Source organism: Oxyura jamaicensis, chromosome 1 (genome assembly GCF_011077185.1).
Source record: "Oxyura jamaicensis isolate SHBP4307 breed ruddy duck chromosome 1, BPBGC_Ojam_1.0, whole genome shotgun sequence".
Lineage (NCBI taxonomy): Eukaryota > Metazoa > Chordata > Aves > Anseriformes > Anatidae > Oxyura > Oxyura jamaicensis.
This window is the reverse complement of record NC_048893.1, coordinates 154194968-154209109: the sequence shown is the minus strand read 5'-3', so window position 1 is coordinate 154209109 and position 14142 is coordinate 154194968. Positions and strand designations below refer to the sequence as shown.

Sequence of the window (14142 nt, the reverse complement as noted above, 5' to 3'; positions counted from 1 at the left end):
TCATACTTCATAGCACCTAAGTGAGGGGAAAAAAAAAAAAAAAATCTTCAATTATTTTTTTGCAGACTGTTGTATTTGGGCTATAAAAGCACAGTGATTAGGGCCTTCAACCCTGGTCACTTTAACTCACCTCTGAATATTTAAATTCAGAAGGAATGTTACTGAAGCAAATGAGGGAACAGATGTACTAACAGCTGACTACAACTCACATCACTCAAAATCTTAAAGCCTGAGGCAAATATTTTGAACCTGCCACTGAATAAATAACATTTACTCACAAAAGAGAATGATATTTATTTAATTATTTCAGTAAGTAATGCAATATACATACAATGTTGAAATTATATCACATCTGAAGAAAATCAACACCTTCTTGTAACTCAGTAACAGTCACTAAATAGAACAGATTTCATTTTTTTTTTTCTTTTAATATTATTTACATAATTGCAATAATTACAAATAAAGCTATACAGTGTTTAATTTACAGCCAATGATTTATGGTCTTGAAAAAAAAGAAAAGATATACCTGCATTTTTCAGTGTTCTGCTACATGGTTCCAAAAAATTTCTATATAAAATTCTAATTTCTTAGTATGTGTATACGTACATTAATGTGTTATTGTAGATTATCATGATAATATTTCAAACTCAATCTTCTCACAATTAGTTTTTGCTGTTGTTCTTGTTTTTGTTGATAGCTTTTTTTATTCTCAGAGGTATAGTATAACATTATATTCCTGCAGAATGGGATAAGATAGGTTCTTGGACATAATGATCTATTGTTTATATTATGCGCTGAACTTTCTTTGAAAGAAAAAATGGATCACTTCTAAAATTATTTCGCTTTCTCCAGGTTAGGTTGGCATCAAATGCAAGTGGTCTATACCAGCCAAATACTAGTGTAAAAATAACAAAAATTAAAAAAAAAAAAAAAGAAAAATAAAAAAAAATCAATCTCTCCCTGATTTGTCTGCGACACAGGGACATCATCCAGATAGTGTCAGTTACATAAAACATTGGCTGTTAGAGAAAAAAAAAAAAAAAAAAAAAAAGGAAGGTTTACAAAAAGGTCTAATAATTAAAAATAAACAGTCAAACAAACAAAATATCTGATAATAAATTGCATTTCTCTTCTACTAGTCTAAACCATCTGAAATTTGCTATATAATTTTCTAACTTCACCAGACTCCTTGAAAACAAGCTTAATTTCATGGCTTGGGTGGTTTTGATACATTGTGTACTATCAAATCTTGGCCTAATTTTGTTCTTGTTAAACTCTTGAAAATCTACTTGAATTCTGAAGTTATTTTGTCAGTTACAGTGTAACAGCTGAGAATCACAGGATGAAGTTGGAAAGGATCTCTGAAGGTCCAAACCAACTGCTCAAGCAGGGTTACCTAAAACAGGTTGCCCTGGATGATTTCCAGATGTCTTTTGAAGATCTCCAAGGACAGAGACTCCACAGTCTCTCTGAGCAACCTGTTCCAGTGTTCCATCACCTGCACAGTAAAAAAGTACTTCCTGCTCTTTAGATGGTGTTGTGGTTTAATCCGTCTGGCAGCTAAACACCACACAGCCATTCGCTCACCCTCCCCTCTCCCTCTCTCGGATGGGGGAGAGAAATGGGAAAGTGAAGCCTGTGGGTTGGGATAAAGACAGCTTATTAAGATAGGAAATAATAATAATAATAGTGTGTACAAAACATGTGATGCACAATGCAATTGCTCACCACCCGCTGACTGATGCCCAGCCCAACCTCGAGCAGCTAGCCCCCTCACTCCAGCTAGCCACCCCTATATATTGTTTAGCGTGACGTCAGATGGTACCAAATACCCCTTTGGCCAGTTTGGGTCAGCTGTCCTGCATCTGTCCCCTCCCAGCTCTTGCTGCACCCCCAGCCTGCCCACTGGCAGGAGGGAGCAAGAAGCTGAAAAGTCCTTGGCTTAGTGTAAGCACTGCTCTGCAACAATTAAAACATCAGCATGTTATCAGCACTCTTCTCATCGTAATCCAAAACATAGCACCTTACCAGCTACTAGGAGGAAAAATAACTCTGTCCTAACTGAAACCAGGACAGATGCAACCACTTGTGTTCCAGTTTGTGCCCATTTCCTCTTGTTCTGTCACTGTGTACCACTGAATAGAACATGGCTCTACCTTCGTTGCATCCTCCTCTGAGGTATTTTTGTATGAGATCCCCTCCAAATCTTCTTTTCTCTAAGCTAATAAATTCCAGTATTCTCAGTCTCAGCCTCTACTTACAGGAGAGGTATTCTAGCCTCTTTATATATATATATATATATATAATATATATAATATTCGGCCCTGAGCATTCTCTCAAGTTTAAAAAAGAATCACTTTTAAGAGAATGTAGTGGTGCTAGAATGTTTAAAGTACAATTTTCTCCATATTTAGAGAGAAAAGAATAAAAAATAAAATGTTCTAAACTTTTTATTTACAGCAGATTGTGGCTGAACAGAGTAGAAAGAAGAAGTTAAGCTCCTTCACCAATTTCAGTGAACAACCTCACATATAGGGTGGAAAGAAAGCTACTTTTAAAAAAGAAAGTCATTATATAATTCTAATCTTGAAATTGTCTTTCAGGATTAGAACCCTAATTTTAAAGAGGCATTGCATTACTGAAGCAAAAGAGTAAACTCATTCAAGCAGCATAATTTCAAACACTTTACTCCATTATGTTTGCTTTTCCATGTTATAGCCTCAGAACTTTAACTAAGTTAGCATTTATTATGTCAGCTCTTAAAAATCACAATTCAACACACAATTCTTCTGTCATATAAGCATCTACACTACACACTAGTGTGTGAATTCCTCTCTCAGAGCATCATCTGTCTCTTCAGAATTGCAGAACCTTTATAAAATCTTAAAAAATACATGCAACATTTCCAAATGTGTTTGTGAAGCCTTAATGTATAAACTTGACATGAGGGTCCTATGCATCTATATGAGTGTACCACATAAGCTAAATTCACTGCCTTTTTAGCAGTGTTGTACAATTTACTCTGATTCTAAGCTAGTCATCTTAATCATTTCCAGTTTTGCTACACATATATTTTAAAATTACACAAGATATTGTATCAGATCTTCTGTTGATTCTTTAATGTAAGTACCTGAGAAAATAAAATTAAAAAGAGAAATGTGGAAAACTAATTTACCAAAATATAAATAATGATTATGATAAAGTGCCAAATACATTAAGATGTTGAGTTAAACAGGAGAAGGCTGCAATAATACGTGAACATTATGGACAGTACTAGCTAAGAAGAAAATCAATCTTTATTTAGAGGTGGAGGAGACACCTGGAGATTTTCAGGGTGCTGGGTACAAGAAGTATGCACATATGAGGGCAGCTTTCTAGGCTACAGATTTAGGAAAAAAATCTTAACACAAAGGAAGGATCAAATCCACAAAGAACTGGATGCCTTGAAGTAATAAAAAAAAAATGAAACCTAAGAGATCTAAGACAAGGTTTTACTTTTAGAGATGATAGAAAATAATTGAGGAGTCTAAACAAAAATCTCATGAACTAAAATAATGGTAAAGAACAACATAAAGTTAAATGATTATTACATGAACATAATACATCAAAATGCAAAACTGAAAAAAAACAAAAGGCGTTTTAGAAAATATTATTTATTTCCAGTTGAATTAGACAAACACTTATTTCACTCTATGAAATACTGCACAGGCTTCATCTGAAATGTTTTATCCACTGTTATATGTGAATTTCAAATTGAAAGAAGAAAGAAACTCATTTGGCCAATCAAGGAAATATAAAACCTGTCACATTAAAGCAAACAAACCATCAACAACAACAACAAATAAACACAAACTTCGAGTCAGCAAAATATAGATTGAGTGATTTTTTTTCTCCCTTTTTTTTCCTATAGAAAGTTGAAAAAGTAAATATTGAGAGATTGCAGAAGATTTATTTATTTATTTATCTATTTATATTATTATTTTTTTTTTTCATAAGAAACTCTAGTTGACCTTAGGACATGCTTTGATTTGATTATGAAAGCTGGTGCAGGTATGACACACTTTGTTGTGATTGCAGGTTATGAATTTAATAGGTAAGATGGCTCTTTCCAGGTGGCTCTTTGCTGTTCCTTGTAATACAACAAACCTTCAGATGACCCATTCCTCCACTGCCCACCTTGTTAAGTTTTCTATGTGCAAGCATCTCATTAAGGCTGCTCTAAACTATCCCATTTTCTTCTTATTGTTTATACTCTGGTAATAGTAAAAGTCATTCTCAAATATATCATTCTGCCTACTTAATTGCTTAAGACAGTCTTTCCTCATTATCTTCTCAGCCTTAAAATCCAAGAGCAGTGCCTGGAAAATGTTCAAAAAACTGTTCTTTCCATTTATCCTACACAGATAGTGCAACCATAAGTTATAGCCGAAAGGCAAAGTCTTGCTCAGGGAAAAGACAAATTAGAGTGAATACAAGTATCAGCAGTGAAGTAAATGACAGTTAAACTTATAAAAGTTTATATAAATCCCTGAAGGTGTTTTAGTTCCCAATGAAATGTAGGAATCCTGTGTTCTATTTTCTTTTTCTTTTTCTTTTTTTTTTTTTTTTCTTTGTTCCTTTTTGCATCTCTCCAGATCACTGGTTATTTTGCTTCTGGAAGTGGTTGCAATGCTTTTGCTCATATAATTACAGCTCATGTAGTTTGACAAGTTTACATGTCTCGCATTAAATTTTTTTTTGTTTGTTTTTTTTTTTTTTTTGTTTTGTTTTGTTTTTTCATCTCATCTTTGTTATAAGTAGTTACAAGTTATATAAACTGGAAGACCCAGGAATTAGAAATAAATGTTTTTGCATCATATTTTAACATTCTAAACAATGTAGTTTTAACAGAGCAAAAGTTACAGCTACTCTCTTCTAACAATGTTTTGGGACACCTAAGCAAATCTTTTCCATCAACAGAATTGTATAATCTGAAAATAAAATAAAATAAAACAACAAAACAAAACCATAACCACAGCAAAACATGTTAGAAGTTGAACTTTTTTAATAAAGATTCCTTTGGAAATATTTGGAAGTTTTCATAACCCTCTTAAAGCATTCCGTATTGCTGACTATGTGGTGTCCCAGCTTCCAGAGAATGGGTGGGGACAATCTGTGCAGTCAAGTGCACTCTGAAGCAGTGAATTTAGTAGTACAGGCCCACCCTTACCCCCTTCTTCTCTATGAATGCTCTAGAGTGCTATGAGAATGTAACTCTCCTTTAAGTTTTTCAATTAGAGCATCTATTGACATCTATAGAGAACTGAATTTAATTCCAGTTGGTTGTGATATCTACCTTATATCCATTGGATTTTATCTCGTAGAGCAATTAAGCTCAGATGTGCCAAGCCTATGACTGAAAAAAAATCATAGAACATGAAATCACTCCAAACGTGGTTAATTCAAAGTACTGATGAATAAATATTTTTCTCCAAAACAAAACCTGGACCACTTGACAGTAATAGTGAAATAGCTCTTATTTGTTGCTAGATAGCATAGCTAGTTCTGCATTTGATTTGGCTCTCTAGAATCAGTTCAGAATACTTTACACTTAAAGAACCTTGGATACTCTCATGTCATACCCATATCATTCAATAAATAGTCTTAGCTTCATACTATATAATCATGTTTGTGGGCTGCAGAGTATCTGTAGCTCTGTTTCAGAGAGGTCGCCAGTCAGCTTTTGAAGATTTGAGCCCCAAACAATGTGAACATGAGATATATATAGACTTTGCCTGTGAAACAGAAAGTAATACTGGAGATTCAGCCTACTTGACTAGTTCACTGTTTTGAACTTGCTTTTATTGTATCTAGTTCTTTTACAGAGACCTTACAGAACAATTAAAATTTTCTCCAGCTCTTTGCAAAGGCCATGTATTTTTTTACCTGTATATGTCTCCTAAGGACTCTACACTGAGATTTCTGACTCATATACATCCAAGACAATCCAGGTAAGACACTGATCTAGTAGGTTCAATACAATAGAATAGGATACATCCTATGTCTCAAAAAAAAAAAAAAAAAAATGTAAGAGATGGGATTAAAAGAAAATATTGCATTACAAAATAAATCTCATGGATGGCTTTCTTCTTCTGCATAGCTCTAAAGAAACATCTAGATTATTATTGATCCTTTAGATGTGTGGTAAAGCTTTGCAACTTTACTGTGGATGATGGGAAAAACAGAAAATTCCAGATTTCTGGAAAAAGGGGCGGGGGGAGAGAGACAGACTGAAGAAGAATTAATATTGCCTAATTATTACTTTTGTTTAATCTAAATCTTCTACATTCCCATTTCTTTCCATCATTTATCAGCAGTCCTGGCTATCGGGGGAGGTCCTACTTGACTGGTGGCTAGCAAACGTGACGCCCATCTACAAGAAGGGCCAGAGGGTAGACCCGGGGAACTATAGGCCGGTTAGTTTAACATCAGTGCCAGGGAAGCTCATGGAGCAGATTATCTTGGGTGTCATCATGCAGCAGTTGCAGGGCAAGCAGGTGATCGGGCCCAGTCAGCATGGGTTTATGAAGGGCAGGTCCTGCTTGACGAACCTGATCTCCTTCTATGACAAGGTGACACGCTTAGTGGATGAGGGAAAGGCTGTGGACGTGGTCTACCTTGACTTCAGTAAGGCATTTGACACCGTTCCCCACAGCATTCTCCTCAGGAAACTGGCAGCTCATGGCTTGGACTGGCGCACACTTCGTTGGGTTAAGAGCTGGCTGGATGGCCAGGCCCAGAGAGTTGTGATGAATGGAGTAAAATCCAGTTGGAGGCCAATCACTAGTGGAGTCCCCCAGGGCTCGGTACTGGGGCCAGTCCTCTTTAACATCTTCATTGATGATCTATCTGGACGAGGGGATCGAGTGCACCCTCAGCAAGTTTGCAGATGACAACAAGTTAGGTGCATGTGTCGATCTGCTCAAGGGTAGGAAGGCTCTGCAGGAGGATCTGGAGAGGCTGGACCGATGGGCCGAGACCAACGGTATGAAGTTCAACAAGGCCAAGTGCTGGGTCCTGCACCTGGGGCACAACAACCCCAAGCAGAGCTACAGGCTGGGAGATGTGTGGTTAGAAAGCTGCCTGTCAGAGAAGGACCTGGGAGTAGTGGTTGACAGTCGGCTGAATATGAGCCAGCAGTGTGCTCAGGCGGCCAAGAAGGCCAGCAGCATCCTGGCTTGCATAAGAAACAGCATGGCCAGCAGGTCCAGGGAAGTGATTTTCCCCCTGTACTCGGCTCTGGTGAGGCCGCACCTTGAGTACTGCGTTCAGTTTTGGGCCCCTCGCTACAAGAAGGACATCGAGGTGCTCGAGCGAGTCCAGAAAAGGGCTACGAAGCTGGTGAGGGGTCTGGAGAACAAGTCTTATGAGGAGCTGGGACTGTTTAGCCTGGAGAAGAGGAGGCTCAGGGGCGACCTTATTGCACTCTACAGGTACCTGAAAGGAGGCTGTAGCGAGGTGGCAGTTGGTCTATTCTCCCACGTGCCTGGCGACAGGACGAGGGGGAATGGGCTAAAGTTGTGCCAGGGGAGGTTTAGGTTGGATATGAGGAAGAACTTCTTTACTGAACGGGTTCTTAGTCACTGGAATAGGCTGCCCAGGGAAGTGGTGGAGTCACCATCCCTGGAGGTCTTTAAAAGACGTTTAGATGCAGAGCTTAGGGATATGGTTTAGTGGAAGATTTGTTAGCGTTAGGTCAGAGGTTGGACTTGGTGATCTTGGAGGTCTCTTCCAACCTAGACTATTCTGTGATTCTGTGATATTATAATCAAAAGAAACAATAGGCACTTGCAGTGGAATACTCAGTTCAGTCTTGTGATGGTCTGCTCCCCCTGCTTTCACACCCCACTTTTAGTCTGACTGTCTCACCCAAGCACCTTTCTCAGCAGCCTTGTTCAGCAGCCACCATACTGGTTATTTGATTCAAAAGAGACACTGGAGGAGCTAATGGGAGAGATTAACATGCAAACATCTTGCTCAACAGTTGATAGCTAATTTGGGCAATGCATCCACTGAGATCAGCTAGTAAACAGTATGACTATGAGCCAATCATCTTACCCAATAAAAAGTGATCAGACTAATAGCCCTTTTGAACTCTCCTACATGGCTGAAGGCTGTCTGCCAAGATATCTCCTTGAGTAAGGATGCCTCTCAAAGTTTACACTTGAGGTAGAAACCACTTACTCCTTGACATTAAAGTTCCCTTGTCATGACAGATATTTATGAAGTGACTGAGAACTAGATACACTTTATGAGTTTCTCTGGGTGATATAAAGAATTGATTGTGCATATATACTCCTTTAGACTAGGAGTGGATTCAGCCACACCTAGAGTCCTTACCTCATCATTTCAAGGAGTTGAGTAAATAAAGGTGTCCACTCTAAATCTCATGACTTAATGGGAGGGTCTCCTTTATGTAAAGTCACCTAACCCAGTGTTTTATGTAGTCTTTGTTGTATGTAATGTCTTTTATATAATGTCACTTATATTGTTTATAATCATAAGCATTTTTTTTCTGCATTGATAAATAATGAAGTGTACCCTGCCATCTTGAATCTGGTTAACTCATTGTTTTATTAAAGATTGAACTTTTCTAGATCACTACATTATATCAATAAGTACATTGCCACTTCTTGTTTATGAGTGAAATTTATAATTCTGTCTGCAACAAATCTAAAAAATATATGTTCAGAACAGAAAGGATGAATTAACTGGAAAAATCAATACATTTTCATTTAATCTACAGAGAACTTTTATGACTCTCTTAAACTACATGACTGAGTTTTGAAATAAGACATTTGAAAATATGTAAAAACTGATCTTAAATTACATGATAATAAGGACTAATTTTCATTTAGGTCCCTCAATAATTAAGACAAATAAATTTACTTGCAAATCTTGATTAATTCTATCCAAGATAGCTATATATAATTCTGTCCAAGATAGCTACAAGAGAAATCAATTGCCTCCTGGACATTTTTGTCTTTTGAGTATACCTGTACTTATGCAACTTGTTTACATTAAGAACAGAATTTGTTTGCTTGTTTAAAATGAAGACAACTTCTACATAATCTGCCTTGCTTTTTAGCAGCTAAAGGTAAGTGATGTGGGTACCCCTACAGACTTCAAATTAAGGAAAACCAAAATTATTTACTGCATAAACTATATACAGACTAAAAAAGTGACTTTTCATATTGTCATTGTTGTTCAGATATTCTTTCATAAACAATTTATTTTTTAATTATTGTCCTCAATTCAGATTTTTTTTTTTCTTGTTACATGAACAAAAATAAGTAAATTACGATTCTAAGGAAACGTTGCCTAAGTAAACACAATATTTATATATTTCCTTAGGAATGTGTAGCAACAATATGCATTTAAATAGGAAAAATAGACAGTTGCCAAAACATTGAAATGAATAACAGTGAAATTCATACATACGCTTAAGATTCCACTCAATATTATACATTTCTTTCAATTGGTCAAAACTGAAATACAATTGTATTTAGACCTTTTTTCAAAGAAGACCATTAAAACTTATTAAAAAGTTCCTTATATTCTAGCAACAGCTATAACTCACAATTTACTTTGAACTTACAAATGTTGTATGTTCATTAAATATTCATTGATTATATATAAAAGCAAATATATACTCTTATATTTTAATGGGTTGTATTTTCACACAGACATAAATTAACTCATGCTCTGTATTTTGTGTGATGATTTATGCTATGCGGTTGAAAAAAAAAGATTCTAGAGAACATTCCACTTTCTCCAAATACATGAAAGTATATTGCACTTATATTTCATGAACTAAGATTTATTTTATGTTGCTATAATTTGATATACATCTTTTGATCTCAGTAGAACTATAGAGAAGTATGCATTAACATTTGAAATAAATTTGGTTTGTGTTGCACCATGAAAATATGTGTATTAACAGAAGCCATGATAGAAGATCTTATGCTTCAGAATTGCCTTTTATTTATTTATTTATTTATTTTTTGCTAGTGCTGATGTTAGTGCTAACTAAAATTTACATAATTTACAGTGATTATTTATTATTGAATAACTGAAATGGTCTGTCTTGTCAGGGTTACTATCAGATCCAGGCTTAAAATTCAAAACCATTTATCTATTATAAATGTTTCTAAAACATTACCAGCTCACAATATGAAATCATAACCATTGTGTTATAATCTTTTATGATTACCTTATATAGAAATATGACCATTTCTTATCTCAATGGGTTACGATAACTCATTTTTTTCCCCGCTGATTTTTTTCTTATATCTCTTCCTATGAATCTTGTGTTTCTTGCTACCATCTGTAGTTACTATCAGAAATCAATAGTTAAAATAGACTTGTATTTTTTCTGCTAATAAATGTTTTCATAAAAAAAAAAAAAAAAAAAAAAAAAAAAACAGTTATCCCATTGACTGATATTGTATAAGTGTATTTTTATTATGTGGAAATTATAATTATATCTACCTATTGCCAAATAAATTGCAATCTCCAGCTTCATACCATTTCCCTTGTACTATTAACATTGGTGTTGATTCTTTATAAGCACATTTTAGAGTTAAACACTGTGTATAGAAGTAGCCCTGCTTTTTCAGGTTGTAATTTACTTTCATTATTCTTGATGATCTCATAGAGCAACTGCACATAAGAAAGATGGATCTATAAGCCAAAGGGAGATCTATAAGCCAAAACATAAATCACAGAGGATTTTCTATAAATCAATATCTATTTATAGTCCATATAACAAATGAATAATGGTATAGATTATACAGTGCAAAAGACAAATTATCATTTTAGCAAGAGACAGTATTTTTTTTTCCCCCATTAACATTATCTTCCTAATAATCTTTTGTTTGACAAACAAGTAGACGTGGTGAGAAAAACATGGATAACAATTGAAATTCAATGTGTCATCTCAACAAACCTACAATATCTGAGTAATCAAAGGGCTTGCAATGAGCTGTTTTAGACATCAGTTTGTTATCTTTTGATTCAAAATGAAGGATAAAGTTTCAAATAAATGACCTTAGAGGTTTGCCATTCATTATCTTGTATGATCACCACACTATTTATGGAGGCAAAGGAGTATGATGCAGAGGAAAAAAAAAAAAAAAAAAAAAAAAGTATTTGCAAACTACGCTGCACCAAACTTCAGAGCATTTGTAAAGAAGTGAGGTCCCTACATTTACAGAATTACAGAATCATATAATGGTTAAAGTTGGAAGGGATCTTTGGAGGTGATCTGGTGCAAATCCCCTCCTCAGGATGGGACATGTTGCTCTGGCACATGTCTGGATGGCTTTAGAAGATCTTCAAGGAATGAGACTCAGCAGGATCTCTGGGCAAACCATTCCAATGTTCCTGCACAGCGAAGTACTTCCTTCTGTTTAGATGGAATGTCTTGTGTTCCAGTTTGTTTCTATTGCCTTTTGCCCTGTCACTGGGCACCACTGAAAAGAAAGAGCCTTCCTCTATCCTCTTTGTCACCTCCCATGTACATTTATAAAAATCTCCTCTGAGACTCCTCCAGGCTGAACAGTTCCAACTCTCTCAAGCTCTTCTCACAGGACATGTGCTCCAGCTCCTTCAACAAACAGCAACCTGGATCTTTATTGAGGCACATGTATAACATAAAAAAGACCTCTGCTTTCTAACCAAACTAATATTTTAAGGCATCAAAATTTTATAAAAGAATTTTAAATTAAATGAATGGAAAAAGAGGAAAAAGTGTTCCTTTTTATTTCTGTAACATAAACAAAAATAAGAGCCAAGAAGTCATTAATCTTCTGCTATAAGCTTAGTTTTTAAGTATGAAAAAATATAGAACACTTCCATGTTATCTCTACCAAACAAATTTGTCAAGCAGCAAGGATCAATAGTGTTTGGTCTATTTACCAGCAATAGTTTTGCAATTATCACAAGCAGAAACAAAACAGCATGGCTTTGTTGATGTTCGCTGCTATTGTTCCCTACCCTCGGTGTGAGACAAAAAATAGCGCTTTGTCTTGAGAAGAAGGCAGAAGCAACCCTGCAAGAAGCAACCCTAACAACACCAAGAGCACCAGCCCTCATTGCAACACCCAACTAGACCGGTCAGGGGGAGGCAGGTTCAAATATGTAGGAGGTAATAATTATGCACAAGTGAAGGCAAAGCATTTCAGTAGCAACACATTACCTGCAATAGCAGAACTTTCCCTTCTGTGTATACTGTGATTAATCAGTAAAGAATTAGAAATGCCTATCTAGGCTATGGAGATATAGTTTTGCTTAGAACAAAAGTTGGTTTAAGACGGAGCTCAAGCTCTTGACATCACAGTCCATATGCTTTTATGTTGGGAGCATTACCATCATCACCTCTCAGTTACCTAAATTCCCAGCTGGTATGCTTTTTTTGTTTGATTGTTTGTTTTTGTTTTGTTTGTTTTTAGGTGTTAATTACAGAGGCTGAGTAGGAACAGCTGTCTACTTCTTTAAACATGGGCATATCCGATTTGTAAAACCAAATCAAACTATGAGCTTAATTATTAAGCAATTCATTGAAAATCCTGTGTATGTGTTTGTGTGTGTGTGCACTAGGGTGATTTCTAGAACATATATCCTGTAAAGGATGATAAAATGACAGAGTGGAAGTATGATCTATAAGGAACAGTCATGAGTAATTGTATAGATCCACTGGAGATATATATATATATGTATATATTAATCTAATCTGATGACATCTGGTGTCATCCAACCAAACAGTGAAACAAACTAGAATTCTAGAAGAGCTCTCTCACATCCAGTGAATACCTGAAAGAACAACACTGAGTCAGGGAGACAGTTCCAAAGTTGAAATGCAGTTTGTAACCTACACTGATGTTTCTACATCTGAGGCACCAAGCTGACTATTGTCATATTACTAACTTCAGACAGAATTTGAAGTTGGTGGAATTTAACAGGTAGATTAAACCAAAATAAAATAGTAATAATGATTTTTATTATAAAATATGAGGAAGAAAGTAGTTTTTAAGATCAGCTGAGTAATTATATTATTTGCTCTTGCACAGCAAGAGCAAAGTTATCAATACTTCAGGTCAATGTGCTCTGTTCCACTGAAACCACAAATGAGTTATTATAAAATTAATATTATAATATGTGGTATTCTGGCGACTGCAGTAATGACCTGAATTAATAAATATTTAGCAAGTGTATATTTAGGTTGCGTTTTATAGTGTAGGGTAGAGGGAAAACAAAAACAAAAACAAAAAAGTTATGTTCTTAAATTAAAAAAAAAAAAAAAAGAAAAAAAAAAAAAGAAAAATCTTCTTATCGTACTGTAAGAGGGAGAAAAGGTATGTACAATAGTACAATCATACAATCAAGACAATATAGTCCAATTTATGTCATTCATAGAAACATTTAGTCTGGAAAAGAACTTTAACATCATCAGTTCTAGCCATTAACCTGACCTGCCATGTGCCATCACTATATCCTTTAGTGCTACATCCACACATCTGTTAAATATCTCCAGGAACTGGGACTCCACCACATCCCTGGGCATGGCTGTGCCAATGGTTGAACACACAGACCATGAGGAAATTCTTCTTAATGTCCAACCTAAGCCTCCCCTGATGTAATTTGAGACCATTTTCTATTGTTCTATCACTTGCCACCTGAGAAAAGAGACTGGCACACCTCCTTTCAGGAAGTTGTAGGGAATGATGAGTTCTCCTCTCAGCCTCCTTTTTGCCAGACTAAATAATCCCAGTTCCCTCAGCCACTCCTCACAAGTCTTATTTTCTAGTCTCTTCACCAGCTTTGTTGCTCTTCTCTGTACATGCTTTAGAAGTGTCGCATTAAGAGGTGTAGCCAATTAACTGTTATGGGTCTGGTCAGATTCGGGGTAGCAGATTAACCATTATGGGTCCAGTCAGATTCAGGACACTGAACTATCACAATCGCAATCACAGATACTCTAACCACATATAACCACCCTTAGCACTGAACTACATGGTCATGGATTCACCAATAACGTATAACCACCCTTAGCACTTGTTGTGGTTTAACCCGGCTGGCAGCTAAACACCACACAGCCATTCG

The 14142-nt window shown here is 35.8% G+C and overlaps 1 long non-coding RNA gene across 1 annotated transcript in view; it reads left to right on the top strand.

Annotated features, from left to right (window-relative positions):
- The first annotated feature begins 488 nt into the window (after nt 1–488).
- The window catches only part of LOC118178654, a 14082-nt gene continuing 428 nt past the window's right edge, over nt 489–14142 (top strand). Inside the window, exons 1-2 of the long non-coding RNA XR_004756251.1 lie at nt 489–500; nt 13114–13119. This is a non-coding gene — a long non-coding RNA (uncharacterized LOC118178654). The remainder of the gene's footprint in view (nt 501–13113; nt 13120–14142) is intronic.